Genomic DNA, 14,113 nt, shown 5'->3' with positions numbered 1-14,113 from the left:
TTTTACAGAAATGTTTCTTTAAACCCAAGTCAAACTATGTAGCAGGAATTTTTTCCTAAAGAAAAATCTGAGTTGTCTTGTCATTGTAACTCTCATAGTTATGGGATAATAATTTACATAAGTTAACTTCATATTTGGTCACCACTTCAAAGTAATTTTTCTCAAATAGCATCCTTCTAGGAATAATCCATGCTGTCCGTCTCTCCCCTTTGCGGTCCTCAGGGAGCAATGATGGACGTCATTCAGCTGCTGCTGCCTTGTCAGTGTTCCCTGTGGAGTGGCAGCTGAGGGAAAATGAATTCTGGGTGCAAAATGTCATCAGAAGGGATTCTTAAAAATAATCTTTAATGAGGATGGGGTACGTGCAGTCCAGTGTTCTATGGCAGATTCTCATTAGCTCTACTTTCTCTGACTGCTACAGATATTTAAATAATTGTTGGAAAAGAAAGAAAAAAAATAAGCAAAATACATAGGATCTGGGAGATTGTTTTGTTTCTTTTTTTTCGCTTCCCCACAGACTCACCAGAGACTAAGAAGCAATATGCCATTTTGGCAACACTTCTTACCACCCAATAAATTGATTTAAATTGGTCCATAAAAACTGAATTATGAAATATAAAAGTTGTGTTTCAGTTTCTAGTAGCCATGTACATACATATGAATCTTATTCTCAGTGCTTTAAGTATAAATGCATTGTTTATGTATGAAATATTAAAAGTAACCACATTTAATATATTTACGTATATACTATGTAATCAAATAATTTCCAATAATTTTGTGTCCTGTGTAGGTTTCCAAGTAGTAAAAGATCTGCAAAAACAATTTATTTAAAAGGAACTATTTAGATATCTTAATGAAAAGAATATCTTAAATTCATTACATCTAACTTAAGCTAAGCAAATAAATATTTTCTTGACCAAAGAAGAACTAGTTTAATTTTACTGTCAACAATACAATAACTTCAAAATAAAAATAAACTCATGCATTTGTATTTTAAACAACAACTTTACCTTATTTAATTAAAACTATTATGTGATTAGGTTTTTAAATAAACAAATGCTCTTAAGTCTTAAGTGTAGAAATAAAAGTTAACATATTTATGTGTCTGACCAACCATTATAGGTTAAATTTTGATTACTTACCTAATACTACCTTTATTTAATTAATGATAGCTATTCTCAATAGGAAATTTAGCAAATGCATTTGTTTAGCTGAAGAAATCTTATTTGTGTACTTGTGTCTACCTCTGTGTGATATTTGAGCATCCTTTTAAAAGATAAATAGCTCTTAATGTAGAAATGAAAAGAGCAAAATGAAAATGGAATAATAATATAATGTTATCTTAAATAAATCTGTTCCTGATAGGAATAAAATATAGTATTTGTAACTTGAAAATAAATATTATTTGAAATGTCCTAGTGTTATGTCCTTATCAGTAAAATATAGTCTCAAAGCCACCAAAGATACTAAAAATGACCATCCCAAAACATGTTCATATTCCTACTTACTGGATAAGTATTTTGACATTCCTAAAAATAACTGGCATACATCTTTATAAACTTAAGATAAACTTGCATGTTTTAACTAGTTTCATGTTGGAAAAGGATGATCTAAAATGCAAAATATTTTAAGATATAAATAAACATATTAGTGAATCAGAAGATTAACTTTTTGTATTCTATCATAATACAATATCCCATTAAAATATTTTTCTTCATTTATTACATTTATTTTCTATCCCAAATATTGCATAAATGAAATAATTTAAAAAGAGATGATAACTAATATTTTTAATTTTTCAGGGTAATATAATCATCTTAAAAATGAAAGAAAGATTTAAGGTTCCAAAGTTTTAATTAAATCCTATATTAAAATATTACTTCAAAATAAGTGAAAATTTCTTAAAGTTTTTTGATCACAAAAAGAAAAAAAGATCTTTCTTCCTTCTTCTTTTTTAAAATATATATTTTAAAATATGTACCTTTCATCCTATAAATCAAAGTTTACAAATATTACTTTTACACTGAAGTTTACCAATATTGTCAATTTGGGGAAGATAAAATTACAAAAGTAGATAAAATACAAAAGTATACTGCATATTTCAGATCATGTTAACTATAATGAGGAAAATTATTGTCATTTTTCTGTCCGAAAGCTTAATCAGAAATTAGATGTTAAGATTTTTTAAAAAACATAAAAGTCTCAGAGTATCCAATTCCTTGATTTTAACTCTCACATGAAATTATTCAATTGCTACCAGAGTAAAAGAAAATTTTATTTTGCACCCTCTGTAGGACACATCCTTTACAGAAATAGGTTAGGTCCCACATTCTAGTCATGGAGTCTCAGAGTGTGTAGTGACCTTGACCTAAGAATGGACTTAGAGAAGGAAAGATTCAACAAAGCCCAAAGGCCCTTAGTAGCCCTCTAAACACTTCACCCACCGCTTTATGTTTACTTAGAACCCTTCCATAAAGAACTTCAGTTGTCTTTTCCACCTCCATTTAAATGCTATACCATTTCTGAAGTGAGGGTATAAGTTTGACATCACTCTTATTGAAGAGAATCAGTCACCTGTCAGCTGTAGAGCTTTCCAAAATCATCAATTTAGTCACTGGAAACTGGCAAAAAATGCCGAGAGTTCTTTTTTCTACAACTTTGTTGCCTATTAAATTCAATGAATTTTATAATTTGATCATATTCTAAATTGTGTGTGCTTTCAGAAACCGTGAGAATGTACAAATAGTTTTAATAGTATTTATTATTTATAATTTGTTCATAGACTCCTTAACAAATCTTTGGAATTGCTATCATTTTTTTTCTGGAGTGCTTTTCTCTTAAGTATGACACACAAAATTGTTCAATTGTTATTCTGTCTCTTAATAGAAATTCTACATCTCAAGAATTCAACATTTACTCCCAACATTTAAGTAACTCCAGACTCTAATTCAAAAACCACTTTAAAATACTTCAAAATGCAACCTTAGATATGTTTGAACTCATTTTATATTTCTATAAATAAATATTAATTCCCATTTTATTATATTTCTTTTCCAGTATATTTACATGTATGGGTCTGTTACCCCTGTTTGGAGTCTGATTTTGATCTTTGTCAGGTTAATTTTACTGCATCTGCTTCTTGCCCAATATCCTCTTAGAGCCTCGGGCTGCTTCCTCCTCTGAATGTTTACCTTGCTGCTCATGTTTGGACAGTGCCTCTTTGTCCTCCTTTTCTTTATCCTTCTCTTTGGTTTTCGGTGATGGTTTCTGTACTTCTTTTACTTTTGCAGCTGTTTGCTTCATTTTCTCTGGTTTCCCACCTTTTGCTTCCTTTTTAGTCTTTTCATCAGTCTTTTCTTTAGACTTAGCCTTCTTTTCTTCTGTTTACAGTTAAGAAACATTAGATTATTACTTTTTAAACTTACCAACAGAATATTTCTTCTGTAATTGCTACTTAAACATAATCTTTAGAAGAAAGAGGAAAGGAAAAAAAAGGAACAGGAAACTGTAATTTTGACATAAATATTTGTGATTGTTATCAAAATTTAATGCAATGTATGAAGGGGTATCTTAAACTTATAGCTCATCTGCAAAATGCAACTCTTTTTTAATTTAAAATGCTATATTTTATGTAATCAAGAGAGACTAAGCTACATTTAAGATCAGAGATTTTTCTTCTGACAAAATCATTTTGGAAACAGCAAAACCAGTTTCTTGCTATGGAGTCCCTCAAAGGTATGTTATACTGAGACTCTCCAAGGAGGAAAATTATGCTATATATATTATCCAAAATTATTTTACCATAAATTTCTCATACAAATATTACCCACTCACTTCATAAGTTTCAAGATTCCAAACTCTTTGTGGGTTCTGTGACTATACTTGGGATTTTCTTCTACATTCTATGAACCATTTCTAAATATCCTTTGCTTGCTTTTTGCTTTTTCCTATAGCAAATTCATACATATCGTGACTGAGAAAAAAAAATCTGCTTTCTGTGGATGACTTGAATCAACACTGTTCTAGAAACCCACACTGAAATGTTTATTAGGGTCTGTCTGGAGCGAAATTTCCCCTGGTATGGCCAACAGCCAAATTTACACAACTCAAAAAAGCCCTTCCAGAGAATCTGTATTGGTCTGAGCTCATAGATATTTGATGAATCTTTACCAGCACAGTAATATTATTTTCTAAAGAAATATTTAATGCAGTGTTTAAAACCCTGAGATATTTGTTTTCATTGTTTGTCTTTTCATAGCTCCTCTCCAAAAGTTTCTTTTCTTCCACCATTCAACTTCAATTTTCTTGAATGCATTATGTTTTTTCCCATGCTAACATTGTCAAACTGCAGTGTATATTTTCCACATATTCTATATATCAAAATTTCACCACATTCAATTCACATGTAAAAAATTGGCTTTGATATTGAATTTAATCATTTCTTCCCCTGATATTTCATTGACCTGAATTTTTATTAAAGCATTTTATTTCCTATTGTGTATTTTGAATTACAGATGATTGTTCACTTATCTGTGTCCCTTACCACACTTATAAGCAACTTCAAATAGGAACTCCATTATTCAACTTTGTATCACCATTATGTCTAGTACAGTGCTTTTTTCAGAAAAAAAAAACCCAAAAACAGAATAAATGTATGCTTAACTGATGGAGTAAATATTTCATTATATTCAGGTCATATATATATATAACAGTGATAGATTAAATATGTAAATAGAAATGTTTAGAATAAATGTATTAAATCTTGGAAAACTTGTTAACTGATTTTTGGTTTATGCTTTGTTATGTGAAATTGTTATTTTTGGCTATTCTGTATGATATGTACCTGATCCTTTGTAGACTTACACAAATTTAAGATTGGCTTTACACTATACAATTAAAAATGTTAAATTTATATCTATTTGTAATTTCATAAAACTTTATACAGAGACAATTTTCTTAGAAACAGGATTATTATAATCATTGATTTTAAGTATACACATGGTAAAATTTTCCCTACCTATTTTAGAAATTTATCAGAGACTCTCATCTTTGAAATAGATAACTTTGTCTTCAATAGAAAAAATGAGAACTCCATAATGAGGTGAATATAATGAGAAAAATATTGTGAAACTAAAGCAATATCAAATTTCTACTTGTTTTGATCAAACGGAATCAATATTCTTAAATTTTATGACAAAGTACTTTCCCTCATTTTAACAAAAAGAATTTAAGAGACATTCATTCAGGATTGATAAAGCAAATATATATATATATATATATATATATATATATATATATATATATATATATATAATTTATGTGTGTGTGTGTGTATCCATGTTGTATTTAAATAACCTCATTTTAGTTAGGTAGATAATTAATTCATGACATTTGTCAAATACAAAACAAAATAGTTTAATCAAAAGAATGACATCTGCATATTTGATATAATTTTGCATGTAGCATTGCCCATTTATAATTTTATAAGAATAAAATGTCTGTCTCATGCCAAAGTAGAGAAATATGTTATCTAATAAACATACTATGGTTCTACCTATTTTTTGGAGTTAGAAAATACCTAATTCCATCTCTCATTCATTAAGTAACTACAAATTGCTTGACTTCTCTATGCCTCAGTTTTCCTGCATTTAAAATAAATCATCATTGTAGCTGCCTGTTCCTCTAATAATGCTGTGGAAACAAGCAAGATAATGAACAACAATAACACAACAACAAAAATTGAACACTGCAAAATAAGTACATAAATTCCTAATGTTGAAAATACATATGTTACATTATTAGAGCTCTTTGAAACTTCCTTTTAATTTACCCAGAATTTAATATATAAAGGAGGTACTACATTGTACTAATTCTACATATGAGAAATCCAAGAAACAAAAGCCATTTGGTAAAGATGGTACAACCAAATGAGTCAGGAAAAATAGCAGTAAAACCAGAATGTCTAACCAATTTCCTAAGAACACTAACTGGCATAAAGTTATAAATATTATCCTGTGAAAATGATACAAAAATATATCTTAAGACATATGGGAGCAGATATAAATATACACAGACCCAGCTAAAGTAATACAGTCTTCCTGAACATGGTCACAACAGCAGTAGCCTCCCCCACTTCATCAAACACAGACATCTTAAGACCTGCTATTTCCAGGCCAGTTAAAATAGTCTGTTTCAAACTTGGCTCATTCATTCACCTTCTGATTCCATCATTGTCTTCTTCGTCTTTCCTCTTTATAATTTTTAATGAACTACAGGTGTAGGCTAGTTCTGATACAGGACCCTACATCTGTTCCAGGGTAGACAATGAAATACCCACTGTGAAAGTTCTGAGGTGGGCTATTTAGTTGCTGTCCTTGGACAGACTGTGGTTGAAACAGAGCTAGAAATACTGTGTTCAATAAAAGTGCCTCTGGGAATAAAAGCTCTTTCTAAGGAGACTCACTTTCAAGTTTATATTTATGTCTGATTTAAATGTTACATACTACAGTTTAGACCTATTAAATACTATTCTCTTTTCCTAGATATCACAATACCTACAAAGAACATTTCCTATATGTTTCCTGTTCCTAAAACAACATAGACATATAAAATGAAAATAAATTTTTGTGTGCATGTGTGTATATGTGTGTGTGTGTGTGTGTGTGTGTTTTATAGTTTGCATCTATCTTCTCCAGAAGAATGTATGTAAATTGAAAGCATTTGTAGCAGGCTGACTCAGGATGGTGCCCAAAGATTCCTGCCTTTTGTACCCTTGCATAGTCTGCTCCCTGTGAATACAATTTGACCTAGAAATATGCTAACCAATAGTACACTGCCAAAGTGGATGAATGAGACTTGCATGATTAGTCAACATGAAATTGTGATATCTTCATGCAGATTCTTTCTCTTGCTAGGTCTAATGAAGTCAGCTATCATATCACTCATACTCCTGCAACAAGGAATTAAGGGTACCTCTGGCCAACAAGCAGCAAAAAGCTGAGGCCTTCATTCAAATAGCTATGAGAACTGAATTTGCCAATGCCCTATAAATGAACTTGGAAATGATCTTTGTCCAAGTGAACTTTCAAATGATACTTCAGCCCTGGTTTATAACTTGTTTTTAGTTTTGAACAGATTGTGAAGGAAAGTACTGAACTAGTCCATGCCCAGGTATTGGACCCACAGCCTCAACGTTTGTGGTCATGTTTTACACAACAATAAATAACAAATACAGCATTCAACACATACTTATTGAAAAGATTTATTTAATTATCTTTGGAAAGAATACTTGATTTACCTGTAGGTCACCTGGGTTTCTGACTTAATCCAATTATATACTAGCAATATGACCTGACCAAATTGTTTTGTCTTTCTAGGGGTTAATTATTTTTTCATCTATTAAACTCAGTAATTAATTTGGAAAATCACTAAAATCTCTACTAGCATTTATATTTCACACACACACACACACACACACACACATATATGTAATTCATTTTCACTCACATCTGTGGAAGAGAGCCAAATAAAATTAAAATGTATTTACTTAGCTATAAATTTAATATAGAGACTAAATTCATGCTACTTTTTTAAAAAGCAGTCTCATTTTATAACCCATACATTTTAGCTTCAATAAAATATCAGCTTAGCTTACAGAAAATAATTATTTTAAAATATATTTCCCCTAAATGGTCTAATATTTAAAATTTTTGAATTAACAAACTGAATGTTGAAAATAGATTCTTTCTCCTAAATGATTAGATTCTTGAACATAATAGATTATAATTTCTAAAATATACTGATTACAACTTTTATTTTAAATACAAGGAAGACAATTAAATTTAAGGGATAAGGTTTAACTTCCAGTTCATATTTATATTTTTCTAACACAAAATAATTGGTAACTAAATTTAGAATAGATCAGTTTACTCAAAAAATCAGTATTCAGTTGTGGAAATAATAATATTATAGCGATATTCTAATTGATTTGTAGGGGTATATTATCAAGATACTTTTAGTGTTCAAAGTCTTAACATAATAATGAAGTTATGTGCATAAAAAAATGAAACTCTGAGTTTGAATTTCCTGAAATCGATCACAAGATGTAATACTTGTCAAAAACTACAAACCAGGTGTTATTTTCTTATTGCCAAAGTAACAAATTATCACAAACAGTTGCTTAAAACAATACACATTTATTATACCGGAGTTTACATGATTTTAAAATGTTGGCTCACTATGGCTCAATTGGGTTCCTTGTTTATGGTTCACAAGTCTAAAATTGGTTCACAAGTCTAAAATCAAACTATCAACAGAGTCGTTTCTTAGTCTCTGGGAAAGAACATTTCTTACGTTTTCCATGTGGCTAAGGAGGGCAAGTCCTCACACTTCAAATCTCTCTGCTTCTGTTGCTAAATCTCTCTGCATCTGAATACTTTGCAATAGCATTTTGAGCCCACCTGTATAATCCAGGATAATCTCCCTGTTTCAGATCAAACTTCCCTACTCCTGCAAAATTCAGTTGGCCATGTCATGTAACATCTTGATGGGAATGACACCAAAGGGGAAAAGTCATGGAACAAAATTCTCCCAATCAAGTATGATGAAGCTCTTCATTTTCCTCTCCTATTTAAGATGATCATTTATCACAGTCAGTTTTTTATTATTCTTTAGATAGTAAATTTTAAATATAAGGTTCATACTTATGTAAATGCAAATGAAATTCTGAATGGTAACAAACATCTGATTCTCTATTGCCTAAAATATAATCTTTTAAAGTAAAAAGTAGTCAGTTGTGGAAATAATAAAGGAAATTTTACCTTTTGCTCCTGCCTTTGTCTCTGGCTTTTCTTTCTTCTCAGTTTTTTCCTTGTGAGTTGCTTAAATAGAAAAATTTTACATTAGTATATACTTTAATAGATTTCAAAACCAAGTTTTTCCTTGCCCTTCATTTTGTAACCATCAAAATCATGGACTGCTTTGAAGATTTATGACATTGATGAATCTAATTCAGGAAAAAAGTTACAAGTGTAATAATAACTTCATAGAATTCAATGTAAAACTTAACATTGATTTAGAAAGCATTTTGAAACCTAGATCCTCCCTTCCTTTTTTAAGTCATTATTCCTAGAAGATAAAGCTTTCAGGGAAGGAAAAAAAAAAAAGAAGGAGCAATTTTATAGGGATTTGTTGAAAAACGTATCTCATGTCAGGAATAAAAACTCTATTTAGGATTAATAGCAAGAAGTATTTAAATCAGGACTAAAGATGTGATTAAGCTCAGTGTTTTCTCAACAGGGGCACAACTGACATTTGGGAAGAACAATTCCTCACAGTAGGAGACTGTCTTATGCTTTGAAAAAAAAAAATGTTTAGCCTCTCTGGTACCTGCTTCCCAAATGCCCTCCAGTCCAATGTCATTTTGACAACAAAAGTTTTCCAAATATTCCCTAGAGGGGAAAACTTTAGTTGAGAACCAACAGTAGTATGAAGAGTAATTCAAAAAAGGATTATTGATAAAGTATATTAATTGATCATTATTCCACATGATACCTGAGATATTTTCTCCTTACTTATTTAGCTAATTAACAAATCAATATAAATGTGTTTTAACTTGGCTTTTTATTTAGATACACTGATGAAATCTTGTGTATCTCAATAGTTTAAGTAAAGGTTATCTGAGAAGTACAATAGCATGTTTAGCATATTTTTTATAGTTCAAATATATTAAACTGAGTGTTTTGTTGTTTGCTCTAAATATTATATAGTTCTCAGAATTTATACACTGTTTTCTGAAGTATAAAAATAGGACTTAGGTAAATTCTAAAATATTAAGAGACAAAATACAAGATTTAATTAAACAGCTGGTTTAAGGAAGAAGTCAAATTAAAGCCTCAAACATTTCTCCATCTATATAAGAACAGTAATATACATCAGCTTTACTTAAAAAAAAAAATGGAGGTGGGGCTTAATAGGAGGTGTTTGGGTCATGGGCGGTCCAGTCTCAGGAACAGATTAAGCTGTTCTCATTAGAGTGAGTGAGTTCTTACTTAAGAGAATGAGTTGTTAGAGAGTTTGACTTTCTTGACTCTCTCCTTGCCTTCCACAATGTGATAATATATCAGGAAGGGCTTCACCACAAGCTTTTTATTTGAATTGAGCCCAGGAGACCTTTACCACTGAATTACATCCCAGTCCTTTCTATTTTATTTTATTTTCAGACAAGGTATCACTAAATTGATTAGGCCCTTGCTAAATTACTTAGGCTGATCTCAAACTTCTGATTCTTCTGCATTAGCCTCCAAAGTTACAGGGGTTACAGCCTTATACCACCATACCCAGCCCAATCTGTAGTATATTTTATAGCAGCAGAAAACAGACTAAGATTCCCTCTATTAATAGTTATCCCCAAATCTTAGAGAAACCATGCTAGCCTTATAGAAAGTTTAAAGCACTGTCCAGTTGATGACCAAGTGACCCTGACAGAATACACAGCTCCTGAAAGAGCAGGGGCCTTCTCCAGGGATTCAGCGTGCCCAATAGCCACCTAGGCTACATTTGGGGTTATGGGTTCCAGAGTGGACAATGTTAGCAAAAGGAACACTATGATAGGATGCACAGGGTATAATCCACGCAAGATCAAGGTTTACATTAGAATATCTCATAAAACACAAATACCAAGGTGGGCATGGTGGCAAGTACCTGTAATCCCAGTGGCTCAGGAGGCTGAGGTAGGAGTATCCCAAGTTCAAAGCCCGCCTCACCAATGGCAAGGCACTTAGCAACTCAGTGAGACCCTGTCTCTAAATAAAATACAAACTAGAGCTGTGGTGTGGCTTAGTGGTTGAATGCCCCTGAGTTCAATACCTGGCACCAAAAAAAAAAAAAAAAAAAAAAAAAAACAGAAACACAAATATCCATTTAAAGGGATACAATAAATAAAAGAATACAACACAACATTTTATTTATTTTCAATTTAGATACATTTCATATAATATTTATAATTTAAATGTCAAAAATCTTCATTATTTTAACAACAACAAAAAAATTTAGCTACTGTGAAGGTTGAAAAAAAACACATAAGAAATACCAGTTTATTTCATTTAGCCAGAGTACATAAAGTCTGGTGCTCATAATTCTGTGTAACTCACCAGTAGATAAGAAATTGACATCTGTTTCGAGAACAGAGAAAGAAGATGGCTATATTGAAATTGATGGAAATTATCACTAAGTAAACATTAATAAAAGGATAAATATTGAATTCAAATATTCAAGTATACACATACAATGAGTAATATTGAAGCATGTTTCAATGGATATTATTTAAATGTCGTAAGTATTCTCCCATATTCCACCTAAATGGAATGGTTCGAAACACAAGAAAACTAAGCAGGATATGCATACTGTGGATACATAAATGAGCTGAAATATCCTAGACATGATCCTATTTAAAACAAAAACAAAAATAAATTAGAATCTTACTTCATATTGCACATTCGAATGGAATTTTAATGAATTCAAGTCAAATGTAAAATATGGAACATTCTTTAAATCTAAGGAAAATAGTAGTTATCAAATTAATCTATTTTATTTTTTTTAGTTGTTGCTAGACCTTTTTTTTTTTTTAATTTATATGCAGTTCTGAGGATCAAACCAAATGCCAAGCAAGTGTACTACCACTGAGCCACAGCCCCTGTCCCTCAAATTAATCTTTGATGAAGGTTCAAAAGCAGAAAAAACACAAGAAAATATCAACATATCTAGTGGCATGAAAGTCCAGCAATCTAAATACACACACTAATACATTCAATATGTATGTTCTCATGGATAGAAAACCTAAGATTGACTGCAAAACTAGCAGAAACATATTTGAAAAAAGTTATGAACTAAGAGATCTATATGCCAAAATCACACCACTAGGAAAAGTGGGCAATGATTGTGAACATTTACAAAAGGAAATATACACCACTAAAAGTTATATTTAAATTATTCAGCCTATTAGTAGCAATCAGCCCTAAGAGAGGGTGGAAGACAACATTGGCATTTAAATACTATGTGGGTTTTTAAAAAAGAATAGGGCAAATATTTATTTATGGGTCTGAAAAAATTTCTAGGATATATTTTTAAAAGTCATAACATAGGATATGTCAGATTTTGTATAGAAACAGGGAGAAGCAATAATATATATTATTAATAATATACTAGTAAAATATTATAGTACTATTATTATAGTATTATACCATATATTTATATAATCACATTATAAATTACACATTTTATGTACTAAAGCTGTAAAAGGCTTAAACTCACACATGTAGTTTATGGTGAGAACTTGGGGTGGGATGGAATGGGAAGTGGGATGGCAGGGGTGAGGGAAGGTTTTCACAGAGCAAGTTTATGTGCCAAGCAGACATGTTGTGCGGATTATCTATTCTAAATAAATAAATAAAAACTAACAAAAAAAGTACAGTCTAATAGTAATAAAAATATATTAATATCATTAAAATATAGGATCTACTGTCTTATCTATAAAATTGATAAGTATTTTCTGGGAAAATATTCTCACTGCTGGCTAATGCAGCTTAAAAACTGCTGGCTGGGGTTGGGGGGTTTGACATGGCATTTCTGAAACGTCAAGTGGTATGGGGAATTGAAGAGCATTAGGGACTTAGTCCCTTTCAATCCAGAAATTCATCCCTTCAGAATCTGTTCCAAGGAAATAATCATAATATAAATTGAAAAAGAAGAAATGCAAGGTCAGCTAAAATTTGAATGTAAGAAAGGGAATTCAAAATAAAAAGGTTTAATGTTAACAACAGCAAAAAAGAATGTCTGCATACCTTTCTTTTCAGGTTTTTCCTTTTCTTTTGTTTTTTCTTTGTCTTTTTCCTTTTCTCTGTGTGTGACTAGAAAGGAATAGATAAAACTTTATTTAAATACAAGGAATAAATGATAAGATAATTGCATGACAGTTTTGATGTCAAAAACTTTTCTGCTGCTTTTAGAGATTTTCCTTTAACTGACATGAAGGTTTTACATATTTGGAGGTTTAAGCTTCAACATAATTATAGATTTGCTTTCTATTTCTATTTTTATTTCACATCTAACCACAAACCAGAACCAAAAGTAGGTCTCACGGCAAAGATAAGCTATGCTTCAACTTCTCCAAGTCTTTAATTTCATGATTAGAAAATTAAAAATCATTGTAACTCCAAAAGAATAACAATTCTTGTATTGATATTAAATAAATGCCAGAAATCTGAGTACAAAATAGAGAGAAATAGTCTTCTGAACCTGAAACTAAGTAGAATCAACCCAAATTATATGTGTTAATCTACAGCAATATTCTAGATTAAAATTTTTGAAAACACACTAGAATGAGATTAAAATGTGAATAAATCTTTAAAAAAACAAAACTTAATCCAATGAGCTATAATCCAATTAATTATTACATCATTTGAATTTAAGTCATAATCTCACCCCACACTTTAGTCATAATTTGTATCAATTATCCAAACTAGAAGCATGGGATTCAACTCAGATTTCTCTCTCTCTCTCTCTCTCTCTCTCTCTCTCTCTCTCTCTCTCTCTCTCTCTTATTTTCCTCTTCTGTTCATGAACTAAGCTGTTTCCATCTTAGCTTTTTCATATTTCTCTCATTCAACTTCTTTTATTTAATATTATGTTACCTACCAATTGCATATTTACACAAATATAAGGATAGCACACCTGCAATGAACTAAAACTCTGCTAAGCAAGATAAATACCATCCCTGTCATTGGGATGTCAACCAGCTAATGGTTGATGGATGCTGAACAAATAATTACAAAGGTAGTTAATTGCAGTTAGTGTAATTGCTATGAAGAAACAGGCGGGATGGCACATCAATGTATAAATTAGGACCTAATCTCATCTACGTGTTTGGAGAAGGTCCCCTGGTAGGAGTGAAAAGGAGAATAAATTAGGTTTGTCAGGGAGTGGGAAAGACAAAGGGGAAAGAGGCCCTTTCGGAAAATTAAACAAGATGTTTTTCTTGGCCATGCTATTATTGAAACTTTTATTACAATATCCTGACTAGTCTCTTGAATCTTGAGATTTATTTTATCCCATCTCA

At 31.0% G+C, this 14,113-nt stretch overlaps 1 long non-coding RNA gene across 1 annotated transcript in view; it reads right to left on the bottom strand.

Annotated features, from left to right (window-relative positions):
- Nucleotides 1–2,743: 2,743 nt before the first annotated feature.
- The window catches only part of LOC131423460 (uncharacterized), a 38,325-nt gene continuing 26,955 nt past the window's right edge, over nt 2,744–14,113 (bottom strand). The window contains exons 3-5 of the long non-coding RNA XR_009225061.1: nt 12,840–12,905; nt 8,820–8,879; nt 2,744–3,380 (exon numbers count right to left, since the gene is read on the bottom strand). This is a non-coding gene — a long non-coding RNA (uncharacterized LOC131423460). The remainder of the gene's footprint in view (nt 3,381–8,819; nt 8,880–12,839; nt 12,906–14,113) is intronic.

The sequence above is a fragment of the Marmota monax genome, unplaced genomic scaffold (assembly GCF_021218885.2).
Source record: "Marmota monax isolate L192 unplaced genomic scaffold, Marmota_monax_Labrador192_F-V1.1 WCK01_AAM20220418_F8-fsc01444, whole genome shotgun sequence".
Classification (NCBI taxonomy): domain Eukaryota; kingdom Metazoa; phylum Chordata; class Mammalia; order Rodentia; family Sciuridae; genus Marmota; species Marmota monax.
The sequence above is the reverse complement of the archived record's forward strand: the minus strand, read 5'-3'. Positions and strand labels throughout refer to the sequence as shown.